The 13,212-nt window shown below is 40.3% G+C and overlaps 1 protein-coding gene across 1 annotated transcript in view; it reads left to right on the forward strand.

Annotated features, from left to right (window-relative positions):
* The window catches only part of LOC126252279 (F-box/LRR-repeat protein 16), a 432,643-nt gene that overhangs the window by 121,958 nt on the left and 297,473 nt on the right, over positions 1–13,212 (forward strand). The gene's annotated exons all lie outside the window — the stretch shown is intronic.

Consider the following 13,212-nt stretch of genomic DNA (forward strand, 5'->3'; position numbering starts at 1 on the left):
GACAATGTGGTGCATATTTCTGTGTGACACATTCGTCGTGTATTTCTGCTACACATTTTAAAAGTTTCCATATTTTAGCACGTGCACCATATCAGTTCTGTGAAATTCTCGAAAACGTGGTCGAATACACACCATCTTACGTTTTATGACGGGACACACGCTCAAATTTTCAAAACGTGGCTCAGTTTCAAATAAGTAACAAAAACCATTGTTTCAGAGATCTTAAGATAGTAAAGAGGATAAGTTGCAGATGCTCTGTATAGTACATGGGCAGAGTAAAATATGTGTTTTCTAACGCGATAAAATTAATTTAAAAGTCGAAAAGAAAAAGTTAAGAGTGATACCATGTATAGGTCCACTTACATTTTATATTTCCAAGCCATTCAAAGAGAAGAATGTCAACTACAGTTTTTCCACCAGTAATAAATTTCAGCAAAGAGTTGTACACAAACTTTCACACGTTAGCATCTCCCAAATAAGATCAGAAATGTATGAATTCAGCTGTAATAACTGCCCCAAACTCCGTATTGACGAAACAGGTAAAAGTTTTCGAGCTAGATTTAAGTGTCTGGACACTAAACTTGACGCTGCTGGTTGCCTTTACATATGATTGGAGTTTATTTGGGTTCTGAGAAAGATCTTTAGATAAGACGCTGGTAAGATAGTCCTTGAAGGCTTCCCGCATCGTCCTTTTGACAACCAAAAACGTTTAATTTTGTATCTCTCTCCATCTATCGAGCTATTCTTTGTTTTGTGCAGGGTGTTTAAAATAAGTATCACAAGTTTCTACAGAAGGCAGTATCGCTCAAAACTATAAGAAAAGTTTCCAGGATGTCTGTTGAGATACGGGCCAATTTATTCTCTCTTTCCCATCTGTCTGTTACGCACAAGTAAACACTACAGGCTTGATGCATGTGGTTACCACGCATTCTGACGAAACCTTTAGCCGTTCTTTGGAGCGAGTCATGCACTCTTTCACATGTAAGTGACTTCATTCATATCACGAAGTTCTCTAACATCTGTACATTGTCGAAGGGTTGGGCATACAAGAATGCCTTCAGATGCCCTTATAAATAAAAATCCAACGGATTCAGTCCGGCGGAAGGGGATGCCGCGCTACTGGACTCCTCGACCAGCCCATCGCCTGTGTTCTGTTGCACGATCCATGGAAAACGGGGTGGTGTCCCGTCGTGCATAAACCACACCTGTGGTTTTCCAGTAAGGATAACGTTTTCGAATAGCTCAGGTAATTCATCGCGCCGAAATTAGTGGTACCTAGTGTATGTTAATCTGTTTGGTGAGGTTATGGTGCTATGAAACTGTCCTGCCCATACACTGATACTGAAGCGATCCTGGTGTTCACCTCCACGAATGCTCGAAGATTTGCACTCGCCCACACATGTGTGTTGTGGTAACTTACTGCACCATCTCTTGTGAATCCTGCCTCATCTGTACATAAAATGCAGGCAGTGAAATGGCCCAATCTTAACATGTATTGGTTGCCGAACGTATCATTATAGTCTTTGTAGGAACCTTTAAACTAGTTTTGAACGATAGTACCTCCTGTAGAAACATGTAACACTTTTTTTAAACATTTAGTAGGCTTCGTGTTTTGTCGCCTCCAGTATTGGTGTTAAACAAGGAGTGAATCTCCTTTCTATCATGATAATCTTCATCTTCGCTGCTTTACATACTTGACCCAATTTCTGTTCTAAGTATGCTATCCGTTCTAGGTCTTCCTGATATCCATCCAGAATGGTTATGTCATCTACAAGGAGATACATTGATGAGCCAAAACACTATGAGCACGCCTTTTGTAGCGTGTTGGTTCATCCCTAAACCCCATATAACAGTGATTCTGCATGACTTTCGTACAACAAGTACTTTGTGGATTTCCGGACGTATACGGCACCAAATGTCTATGCACAGGCGACGGAAATGCCACTAATTACGGGCCGCTGGTCTGTGCGGGTGAAGCTAGCGTCCGATAGCGTTCCAGATGTAAACCATCGGATTCAGAAAAGACGAATTTGTTGGCCGTATCAGTAAACCTAATTATCAATGAATGACATCCTCTGGATGTAGTATACCTGAGCTCGTTAGCAAGTCTAGAGGCGGGCGTGAAATATCGATACATCGAAATAACGATATTTCTTCACAATGGTGTCGCTATATATCGCCGATGTTTTAAGCCCCTACATGTGAATTAATCGATACTTACTAGTGAATACTGAAAGTGATGTTTTGATTGGTTTTCGTTTCTTAATTCATAGACACTGTAGTTCTCAGCACCAGATTTTCTGCCCATTTAAACTGTTACTAATCTTTGCAATCTGAGAGTAAATGTCTTACCGTGGGCTTTATTTAATTTCATGTTCAGCACTACAAATGAGCTCCACATATGAACATGAATACATGTATACTGCATATTCATGAAAACTTGTTACTTTCATCTGTCATTTCTGCCATTGGAAATGGGAGACACAAGGTGCAAAACGCACACATATTTTTACCAGAACTATGAGAATGGTGGATATTATCACTCTCTGTTCCCAATTATGAGGCAGAATGTGCGCTTATATTATTCTCTTACCTTGCCTGGATCAAGAAAAGACAGACGCACTGTAGAAATAGTATATAATCGGATCAAAAATCACACGCATTACTACACTGGTATTTGATGGAAAACGGGCTCTGTTGTCTGAAATGTTTATGGTAAGCACAATATTTGATGCTGAGAACACGATAGTCCTCAATTCACACCTGTCTTGTCAGAAATTGCTCAAAAATATTTAATGTGCCAAGCCTTCTCTGTTTCGTCCGAAAGAGTGGCTTCTTTAGTAAATTGGTCATGCCACATAACAGAAGCAGACTAACAGGAGAACATATTAAAAAAAGAGATCTGTCAATTTATGGATGTTCATCTTGTTGCTTGGACGAGCAACTTCAGCTGATGATATGTATGAGAAAAAGTACCACCACAGCTGTATCTTGAGAACGTCTTTATTCTATCACACGATAAGTTTCGGCAGCACTTAACACCGTCCTCAGGCCCCAGTACTGCCAAAAGAGTATTTGATTTCCTTGGCACATTTACTGTGGGATTCTCGTTACTAGCACACATGGGCTGGCTTTCATCAGGAGTCTATACTCAGTACATGTGACTGCATTGGAAACAACACAGTGTCGAGTTAGACTCCTGATGAAAGACAGCCTACGTGTGCTAGTAACAAGGATCCCACAGTAAATGTGCCAAGGAAATCAAATACTCTTTTGGAAGTGGTGGGGCCTGAGGATGGCGGTAATGTGCAGCGGAAACTAGTCATGTGATAGAATAAAGACGTTCTCAAGATACAGCTGTGGTGGTACTTTTTCTCATACATACATCCATAAATATTTCAAAACACAGCTGTGGTAGTACTTCTTCTCATATAGTTCTGTTAATGTCTGTCGGTGACGATTGCTGGTTTCATTAATTATGTTTTCTGTAAATAAGTGCATTTGTACTACACTGTGCGTCTTTTTTTGGTTAATGTGGGATATAATAAAGTTTTGTCAATTTTTAAATGTTTACTATCAAAAACAGTCTTGATCGCAATTTATTTATTACGGTGACCGGTTTCGACCACTACTGTTGTCATCTTCAGACCTACAAGTCGTATACAAAGCTTTAATTAGAGGGCTACATGCATTAAAGAAAACACATAAAGTTATAAAGCTACAACGCTATAAAACGGTGAATTACCAATGAGTAAGAACCTCCTTTTAGAGGTAAATCACTACTAGAGAAACCAGTGCACGTCTTACTATATATAATTGTGGCTCCGCCCAGTTCTGACAGAATGATGTCATTACTAACCAATGGGTTATAGGACGAATAACAATGTAAAATTTCTTAGTTAAAATAACATTGTCAAGAAAGAAAAATAAACACACACTAAACTTAGCTTGTTTAACAGCTATTGTTAATGAAGAAGCGTTAAAAATATTTAAACATGTAGGATAAATGAACTTCGTTTTGACAGTACATGGGTTGCCCTCTCAAGGCCTGTTAATGAACCATTTGGAGCCACTGGTTGCCATTGTGAAGTTGGACGCCGTTCCAAAGATGTGGCAGCTGACTTCTTTCCACTGAAGTTGTGAAGTCGATAGGCAAAACTAGTGGTTGCCATGGTGAGGATAAACGCAAGTCCAAAGATGTGGCAGCAGGCTTCTTTCTAACGTAGTTATTGCGAAAGTGGAATGGCAAAGGCTGTCACGTCAGACGATGTACAAAGTAATTTTTAATGTTTGTTAGTCATTTCTGGGACTTCGATCAATTTTTTTTTAATTTCTATGATTTAGAAAATATCGAACGAAATAATTATGTTTTTTTTTGTAAATAAGTGAATTTGTACTACATTGTGTGTCTTTTATTGGTTAATGTGGGATATAATAAGGTTTTATCAATTTTTAAATGTTTGTTCCTCATTTCTATGACTTCGATAATTTTTTTGATTACTGTGATTTAGAAAGTATTGAACGAAATATCGTTGTTTCTACATAGATAATATCGACAAATCTTGTAAATATTGCTACAGTATATACGATGTTTTTAAAAATTTGCCAATCCCTAGACGGTGTTACAGCAGTGTTAATGTGATGTCTTTTTTTGCCCGCCTATCTCCAGACCTCAGTGGTCAACGTGGCTAGCTGCTATGTGCAGGGCTCGGGTTCGATTACCGGTACTGGCAGGGAATTTTCCTTGGTGGTAGGACCGGAACGCGGAGCGCAAAAGCCTCGGGATGCCAGTTGAGGAGCTACTTGAGCGAGGAGAAGGGGCTCCTAGGTCAGGAGGAAAGCCAACAACAGCTTGGAGAACGGTGTGCTGACACCCCGCCCCTACACACTGCATCCAATGACACCATTGGTCTATATATTAGGGTCAGAAATCAGAACTTCGCTTTGCCACATTTTTTGCCCGGTGTACCTAGCATTGCGCCCTCACAGCTGCTGGGAGCCGACAGCGGTGGCCGGTGGGTGGCTGGGGTGCGGACTGCAGTGGCTGCGACCGCGCTGGCCGGCACCGGACGGGACGCGGCGGCTCGCAATCAATAGCGGGGCGCCAGAGGCAGAGGGATCGCGGAGTCGCGTGGGGCAGGTCGCTGCCCACCGCCCGCCAGCGAGCTCTGCCTAAACTGCCTGCCCGCAGCTGTTCAGTGATGGGTCGGCCACATACACTGGAGTGACACAAGTCATCAGATAGCTATATGCACATGTACAGATGTCGGTAGTATCGCGTACACAATGTATACACTGAAGAGCCAATGAAATTAGTACAGCTGCCGAACATCGTGTAGGTCCCCTGCGAGCAAGCAGAAGTGCCACAGCACCACGTGGCATGAATTCGACTAAAGTCTGAAGTGGTGCTGGACGGATTTGAGGCCAGGACCCTGCAGGACTGTCCATAAATCCGTAATAGTACGAGGGTGTGTGGATCTCTTCTGAACAGCAAGTTGCAAGGCATCTCAGATATGCTCAATAATGTTCAATTCTGGGGAGTTTGGTGGTCATCGGAAGTATTTAAACTCAAAAGAGTGTTCCTGGAGCCACCATGTAGGAATTCTGGAGGTGTGAGGTTGTAACCTCCCCACAGAAATATTTTGTCAATATTAACTGAATAATAAAATGAGCCAAGCGTAACCTCCTTGCAAAATTAAAGAATAATAATGGCCCAAATGTAAACTCCCCACAAAATTAACGTTAAGATGATTGCTCATTAAACCCACAATAATATTAATTAAATAATGAACCATGAACTGAATGTAACATCTCAACACAAATAATTAAACCTGATAAATTTTATAAGGACAGCAGCACTGACCTACGGCCCTGTGAAATAATTAAACCAAAATTCTTACCTCAGTAAAACTGCATCTATATCTGCTCTTATTTTTCGGCATAGCTTCGTGCAATGCTGGCTTATATTTAATTTTGATTCTTGGAGGAAATGCATAGGAAATATTATTTAACTTGAAATGAATCTTTTTCTTTAAATGAGTTACTTTATAAAAGGTTATTATTGGGGCATCATTTTTTGAACAAATTAATTACAATTAACATACGTTATTAGCTGAGCGCAATGCTGCTTCATTTACCTTCTACTATAATATACATATCGTCCACCACATTCCTGACCAGACTCGTGGGCAGAGCCCACCGCGGACGCATGCCGACTCGCTACACACAACTGCCGACTGACTACTACTGCAGACAGAGTGCAACTCGCAACTGAAATCTCGCGCGGTCAAGCGCAGACTAGCAACGATAAATAACTCTCTGGTCAGAGATTCTGTCATGCCTCGCCATCGCTGGTAATGAATACACATGAAACGTACGAGTTTCATAACCCTCCACTGGGAGGGCAAAAATTTGGCAGCGATGGTGAGTCATTTGGACTTGCCATGAGCAACAAATTTTTTCTTAATTAATTAACTTTACAATTACAGAATATATACAGATATATATAGGTGTAGAACATAAAGTAAATATAGTGCACATGCACTGAGTACAGAACATATCAGGGAAAGACAAAATATATACAATAAGTACAAAACATATTCACAAATGGCAAAAGTGCACACGCACAGTAGTACAGAACATATCAGCAAATCACAAAGATGTATATGCAATGAGTAGAAAACATGTTAACAAAATGACAAAAGTGCACATGCGCTGTAGTTCAGAATATATCAGCAAATCACAAAATGTATAGGCCATGAATACAAATCATGATAACAAAATGATTTTTAATATGTTACAAGAATTAGGATAGGAAAGGGAAGGATTGCGTCATGGTTGTAGCACTTTAGGTTGCACGCAGCTGCACTGAAAGTCCATATCTTTCTACAGAAGCACAACACCAAGTGAGGCAATCTAAAGTTCTTTTCCCAGAAGTATTAATCAGCGTAGCCAAGACACTGAAATGCCGCAGTAATATTCCATATTATCCTTTTGGTAGTACATTAGGTACACCAAACAGTGGGACCATAATAGCATCTCATCGCTCATTGTGGTGGACAGCATGTCGTGTCAACACCACGTTCTTGTCTGTTACAGCAACGTAGAATTAGTGCAAAAACCAAATATAGTGCTCCATGATCATGAGGATATACAGGACAAACGGATATTGCAGTAATTCCAGGTAATTAGGTTAGAAGGTGAAGGACATTAAGTCACATACTAGTTTTCATTGAGAATTACACTGGTAATGGGTGGCACTCATTGCCCAGTCATTGAACATTTATGTACCATGTACGTAGTATTACAGAATAATGTTCATGAGTAACTTTACAGAGAACATTGGCGCTCATTGCCTAATTACAAACCATCAGAAGTCATTTACAGAGAACATTGGCACTCATTGCCTAATTACAAACCATCAGAAGTCATTTACAGAGAACATTGGCACTCATTGTCTAATTACAAACCACAAGAAATCATTTACAGAGAACATTGGCACTCATTGACTAATTACAAACCATCAGAAGTCATTTACAGAGAACATTGACATCCACTGCCTAATTACAAACCATCAGAAGTCATAATTGAAAATGAGTTGATAAATGGCATAATTAATCTAATTATAGTAAACATTGTCCGCATAGTTCATCTTATTACATTAATCAGTGGCATTCATTTGTCAGTTACAAAGCATTTTTTTGTGCTAGCAATGCATTGCGTTGGGTTCGATGATTAATAACAATATTTGCTTTTGAGTTATTGCTGCAAATGAAGATGTGTAATGTCATTCGTCATGAGTCAGCTGTATCAAGATTATGAAACAAGTAGAGTATATGTAATCACATTCATAAATGACATGGGTTTAAAGAACAACTGCTTATAGTACATTAATTTTATGAATAATTTCTCCTGCAAAATATACAAAAATGGATTATTAGACTGAAAGAAGAAACGCATTTTATGCTGAAAAGTAGTGAACTTCGAATTAACAGGTAGTGAAATGTGTATAAAATGTGTTCCCTAGCTGTCCTTTCCAAAACCTTCAGTCATCATACTATGCAATACAACACATACTGTCAAAACGAACTGCAACAAATACTTAAATAACTACAGAGCATAAATACATAAACTTCAACATCATCCGCATCTGTAAAGAAAAAAACTTCATTATCCATCACTTCATTATCATAACTCCATTATTATCACCACCTGTAAAGAAAAACTTCATTATTCATAGCTGCATATTCTTCATCATTATTCATCACCATTCATTATCATCTGCAAAAAGATCACTTCATTATTCATTACACAACTATTCCTTATTTCTGGCATATTTCCTCACTAAAACTAAGATGTGAAGTTCTGTCTGACAGCCTGCATCAATCGCTTCGTATTCTGAAAGAAAAAATTAGTTAAGACTGCTATTCTACGATGTGTATAGTATATTCTTGTTAATGCTTGTTAATTCTGATCCATTTACTCTTCCTCATTAGGTTTTTGTATCTTCTTTCGTTTATTCCATAGGTGAAATTCCCATTTCTGTTTAATTTATTTCCTTTACACGTTATTTCTTTCTGAAAATGATGAACAAAGATTAATGTCTTGCATTTAATTCATATACCCATTAGATAAAAACTGGTTTATAGTGATATAATTAAGCATACTGCATAGCATGTCAGAAAACGTATTATGTCAAAAAAATATAGACAGTGTTCAGATGCAAAAAATGTACACAGAATATCAGAATGCAGCAGCAAAAAAAGAAGTAAAGTAGTCATGATGTTGAGATATCATAAGGCAAAAATGTCAAAGTCAACTGGTGTTTGCTATATCTTAACTAATTCATAGCGCATACAAACAAAACAGGAAAACAATCGTACATACATAAAAAATGATGACAAGAAATGTGACTTTCTTTGTGTTCAGATTGTATGTTGTGCAGTTAGTAGAGGCGAGAATTAAAGACTTTAATGGAGAGAGAATTTAATAAAATTAATATGTCACTAGATATAATTGCATAATTATTCATAAGATACGTAAGTTTATCTGGAAAAATGTGCACGGTCTGATGTGTAACGACAAGAAAAGCGACCTGCTAACCTTACCTTGCCGGGCACTTGCCAAGAAAAATACGACAATCATCAGTAAGTAATCACATAAATATAATTGCATAAGTGGTCATAAAATGTGTAAGTTCATCTGGAAAAATATGCACGGTCTAATGTGTAACGACAAGAAAAGCGACCTGCTAACCTTACCTTGCCGGGCACTTGCCAAGAAAAAATACGATAATCATAAGTAAGTGCTCATGTGAATATAATTACATAAGTGGTCATAAAGAAAATAGGAAATGACATTACAGTGTGATAAATCATAAAGTATGTTCATTCAATAAAAGGTTTAATATTTGATATGTGGTGGTTTCCTTTCGATTTTCTGGTTCTCAAAGTTTCGACGTGTACAACATTGGGGTGAGGAATGCTGCGAATCCGATATGGACCTGCGTATAGAAGTTCAAATTTACTGCATCTACCTTTTATTTTGTTGGATAAATAGTGTGTACGTACTAATATCTTCTGTCCAACGTGAAAGTCACGGCGTGTACAAACCTGTTTTTGCTGTCTTCTCCGGCGCTCTGCGGCACGTTTGATGTTGTTCAGCGCAATGTCAATTATTTCATGGTGTCGTAGTCGACGAGATGTAGGAAATGTTACTAATTCTTTAATTTTGTTAGGTGGTTCAACATTTTTCAGTATAACATACGGAGATAGCATAGTAGATTCATTCGGTATGGAATTAATTACATCTTGGAATGAGAGTATGTGTGTGTCCCAATCAATATGTTTTTTATGGCAGTAAATTCTACACAGTTTACTAATTTCTTTCATTAATCGTTCACAAGGGTTCGAAGAAGCATGGTACCTGGATATATATATCGGAGAAATGTTTCTAGCTCGTAACATACGTGTCCATATAGCAGATCGAAACTGGAGCTTGCTGTAAAAGAATTTTGTGTAGTTGCGTGCGTTCGTCGTCTGTATTTGCACTGCTCTGTTTAACTTTATCAGAAATCATCTGCATAACGTCGTAGTCGGCTTCGTCTGGAGTATTATAGTTATGTACGTACGTATCTGTGAACAATGTGGAATTACAGTCAATGTTACGTGATACGGAAATGACCTCAGTACAATTAATTGTTTGTTCTTCCGCAGATAATGAGTGCTGAAATTCTAAACCCAATTGTACATTTTCATCCTTCAACATTAAATAGGAATTTTGAAAATCAATAACTGCGTCGTATTGTACCAGAAAATTAGTACCTAAAATAACGTCTGTTGTCAATAAAGGAACAATCCAAAAACTTTGAGTGAAATGTGTGACCTGCAATGCAAAATGATAAATGTGTCTGTAATTTAACGTCTACTCCTTCACTCGATACTGCTCCTTTCACTTTCGTTTTGCCTAATGGTAAGGTAGGATAGTTATTCTCCTTGTTACACTCGTTGAAAGTTTCTTCATTTATAACTGATATAGGTGATCCAGATTCGATTACTGCTGAAAATTTCGATGATACAATCTTAATTTAGATGACAGGATGTGAAATGGTTTTCGGAACAATTGGTCTTTCCTGCAAAAGAGTGTCTCTGATGTCGTCAAAAGTAATAACATTTTCGTGAACAACATTCTGCGTGTCTAAAGTAGTGCTTGTGTTATTGGAAGATGCGACCTGTACTGTATCTAGTCAAATTCTATCTGACGTGATATTATTTTCGGGAGGATGCTGTGGCATTTCCACTATTTGAACTGTTCTGTTATTTCTTCCACACGTATTACGCTCTGGATGATACCTACTATCTGGTTCATTCATGATAATTTGTTCTTGCGGATGATTTTGCTGTTCGTAAGATCGACTGTTATTAGATGTACGCTGAAAATTTTGCTCATTGTTTTTACGTCTGTCGTGATAGTCATTCCTATACGGTGTATTGCGATAGGAATTGAAATATTGTGTTTTCTGTACGTAGTTATTTCCTTGCTGGCGTGCGTTACTATTTGTTGTAGCTGGGACTATACGTGCACGCGGCGAAACATTAAAGCTTGGTTGACCTTGTATACCACATTGTTGGTTAGGTTTGCTAACCGGTTGGTTTTGTTGCTATTGCGGTGAAAAACCTGTATTGTTACCAAAATGCGTTCGCTATTGCTGATAATTTAACACATACTGATGATTAAAATTTTTTCTGTTATTAAAGTTCTCGTGGTTGTCATTTCTGGAGCGTCTAATGAAAAATTGTCACTTTCAGTATAACTTGTCGTATCGGGTTTTCTTGACTCATTTCTTAATCCTAGGTAGAGCAATAGTTAAAGAGCTGTTTTGATAGATACACTCCTGGAAATGAAAAAAAGAACACATTGACACCGGTGTGTCAGACCCACCATACTTGCTCCGGACACTGCGAGAGGGCTGTACAAGCAATGATCACACGCACGGCACAGCGGACACACCAGGAACCGCGGTGTTGGCCGTCGAATGGCGCTAGCTGCGCAGCATTTGTGCACCGCCGCCGTCAGTGTCAGCCAGTTTGCCGTGGCATACGGAGCTCCATCGCAAACACTGGTAGCATGCCGCGACAGCGTGGACGTGAACCGTATGTGCAGTTGACGGACTTTGAGCGAGGGCGTATAGTGGGCATGCGGGAGGCCGGATGGACGTACCGCCGAATTGCTCAACACGTGGGGCGTGAGGTCTCCACAGTACATCGATGTTATCGCCAGTGGTCGGCGGAAGGTGCACGTGCCCGTCGACCTGGGACCGGACCGCAGCGACGCATGGATGCACGCCAAGACCGTAGGATCCTACGCAGTGCCGTAGGGGACCGCACCGCCACTTCCCAGCAAATTAGGGACACTGTTGCTCCTGGGGTATCGGCGAGGACCATTCGCAACCGTCTCCATGAAGCTGGGCTACGGTCCCGCACACCGTTAGGCCGTCTCCCGCTCACGCCCCAACATCGTGCAGCCCGCCTCCAGTGGTGTCGCGACAGGCGTGAATGGAGGGACGAATGGAGACGTGTCGTCTTCAGCGATGAGAGTCGCTTCTGCCTTGGTGCCAATGATGGTCGTATGCGTGTTTGGCGCCGTGCAGGTGAGCGCCACAATCAGGACTGCATACGACCGAGGCACACAGGGCCAACACCCGGCATCATGGTGTGGGGAGCGATCTCCTACACTGGCCGTAGACCACTGGTGATCGTCGAGGGGACACTGAATAGTGCACGGTACATCCAAACCGTCATCGAACCCATCGTTCTACCATTCCTAGACCGGCAAGGGAACTTGCTGTTCCAACAGGACAATGCACGTCCGCATGTATCCCGTGCCACCCAACGTGCTCTAGAAGGTGTAAGTCAACTACCCTGGCCAGCAAGATCTCCGGATCTGTCCCCCATTGAGCATGTTTGGGACTGGATGAAGCGTCGTCTCACGCAGTCTGCACGTCCAGCACGAATGCTGGTCCAACTGAGGCGCCAGGTGGAAATGGCAAGGTGAGCCGTTCCACAGGACTACATCCAGCATCTCTACGATCGTCTCCATGGGAGAATAGCAGCCTGCATTGCTGCGAAAGGTGGATATACACTGTACTAGTGCCGACATTGTGCATGCTCTGTTGCCTGTGTCTATGTGCCTGTGGTTCTGTCAGTGTGATCATGTGATGTATCTGACCCCAGGAATGTGTCAATAAAGTTTCCCCTTCCTGGGACAATGAATTCACGGTGTTCTTATTTCAATTTCCAGGAGTGTATAAAGGATAGTAGAAGAGAAGGCAGCAGTGCAGAAAACTAAAGATGAAACAGCACTACTACAGCTCGGGGCCCTGTGCACGCTACGGCACATACTCATTAAAGCGTAATGAATCCCCTGAGGTCTATTATGCGCTGCAAATACTTTTTAGCTTTTGCGTTACAGGCAACGCCGGTGAAAATTCAAAAATAAATTGCTGTATCCATGCTAGTTGTAGTTTCTGTATTACAGGCAATGCTATTGAAAACACAAAAACAAATTGTCGTATACGGTTCAAAGCGTGTACCTGTGCTCTGTCATTTTCAAATACTTTAAATTTTCTCACTGATAGAAAATGTTTGTAATCAAAATTATCGTCTCTGTGTGACGGAACAGGTTCAGGATTGTATGCGAATCTGTTTGACTGTG

Source organism: Schistocerca nitens, chromosome 4, assembly GCF_023898315.1.
Source record: "Schistocerca nitens isolate TAMUIC-IGC-003100 chromosome 4, iqSchNite1.1, whole genome shotgun sequence".
Classification (NCBI taxonomy): Eukaryota; Metazoa; Arthropoda; class Insecta; order Orthoptera; family Acrididae; genus Schistocerca; species Schistocerca nitens.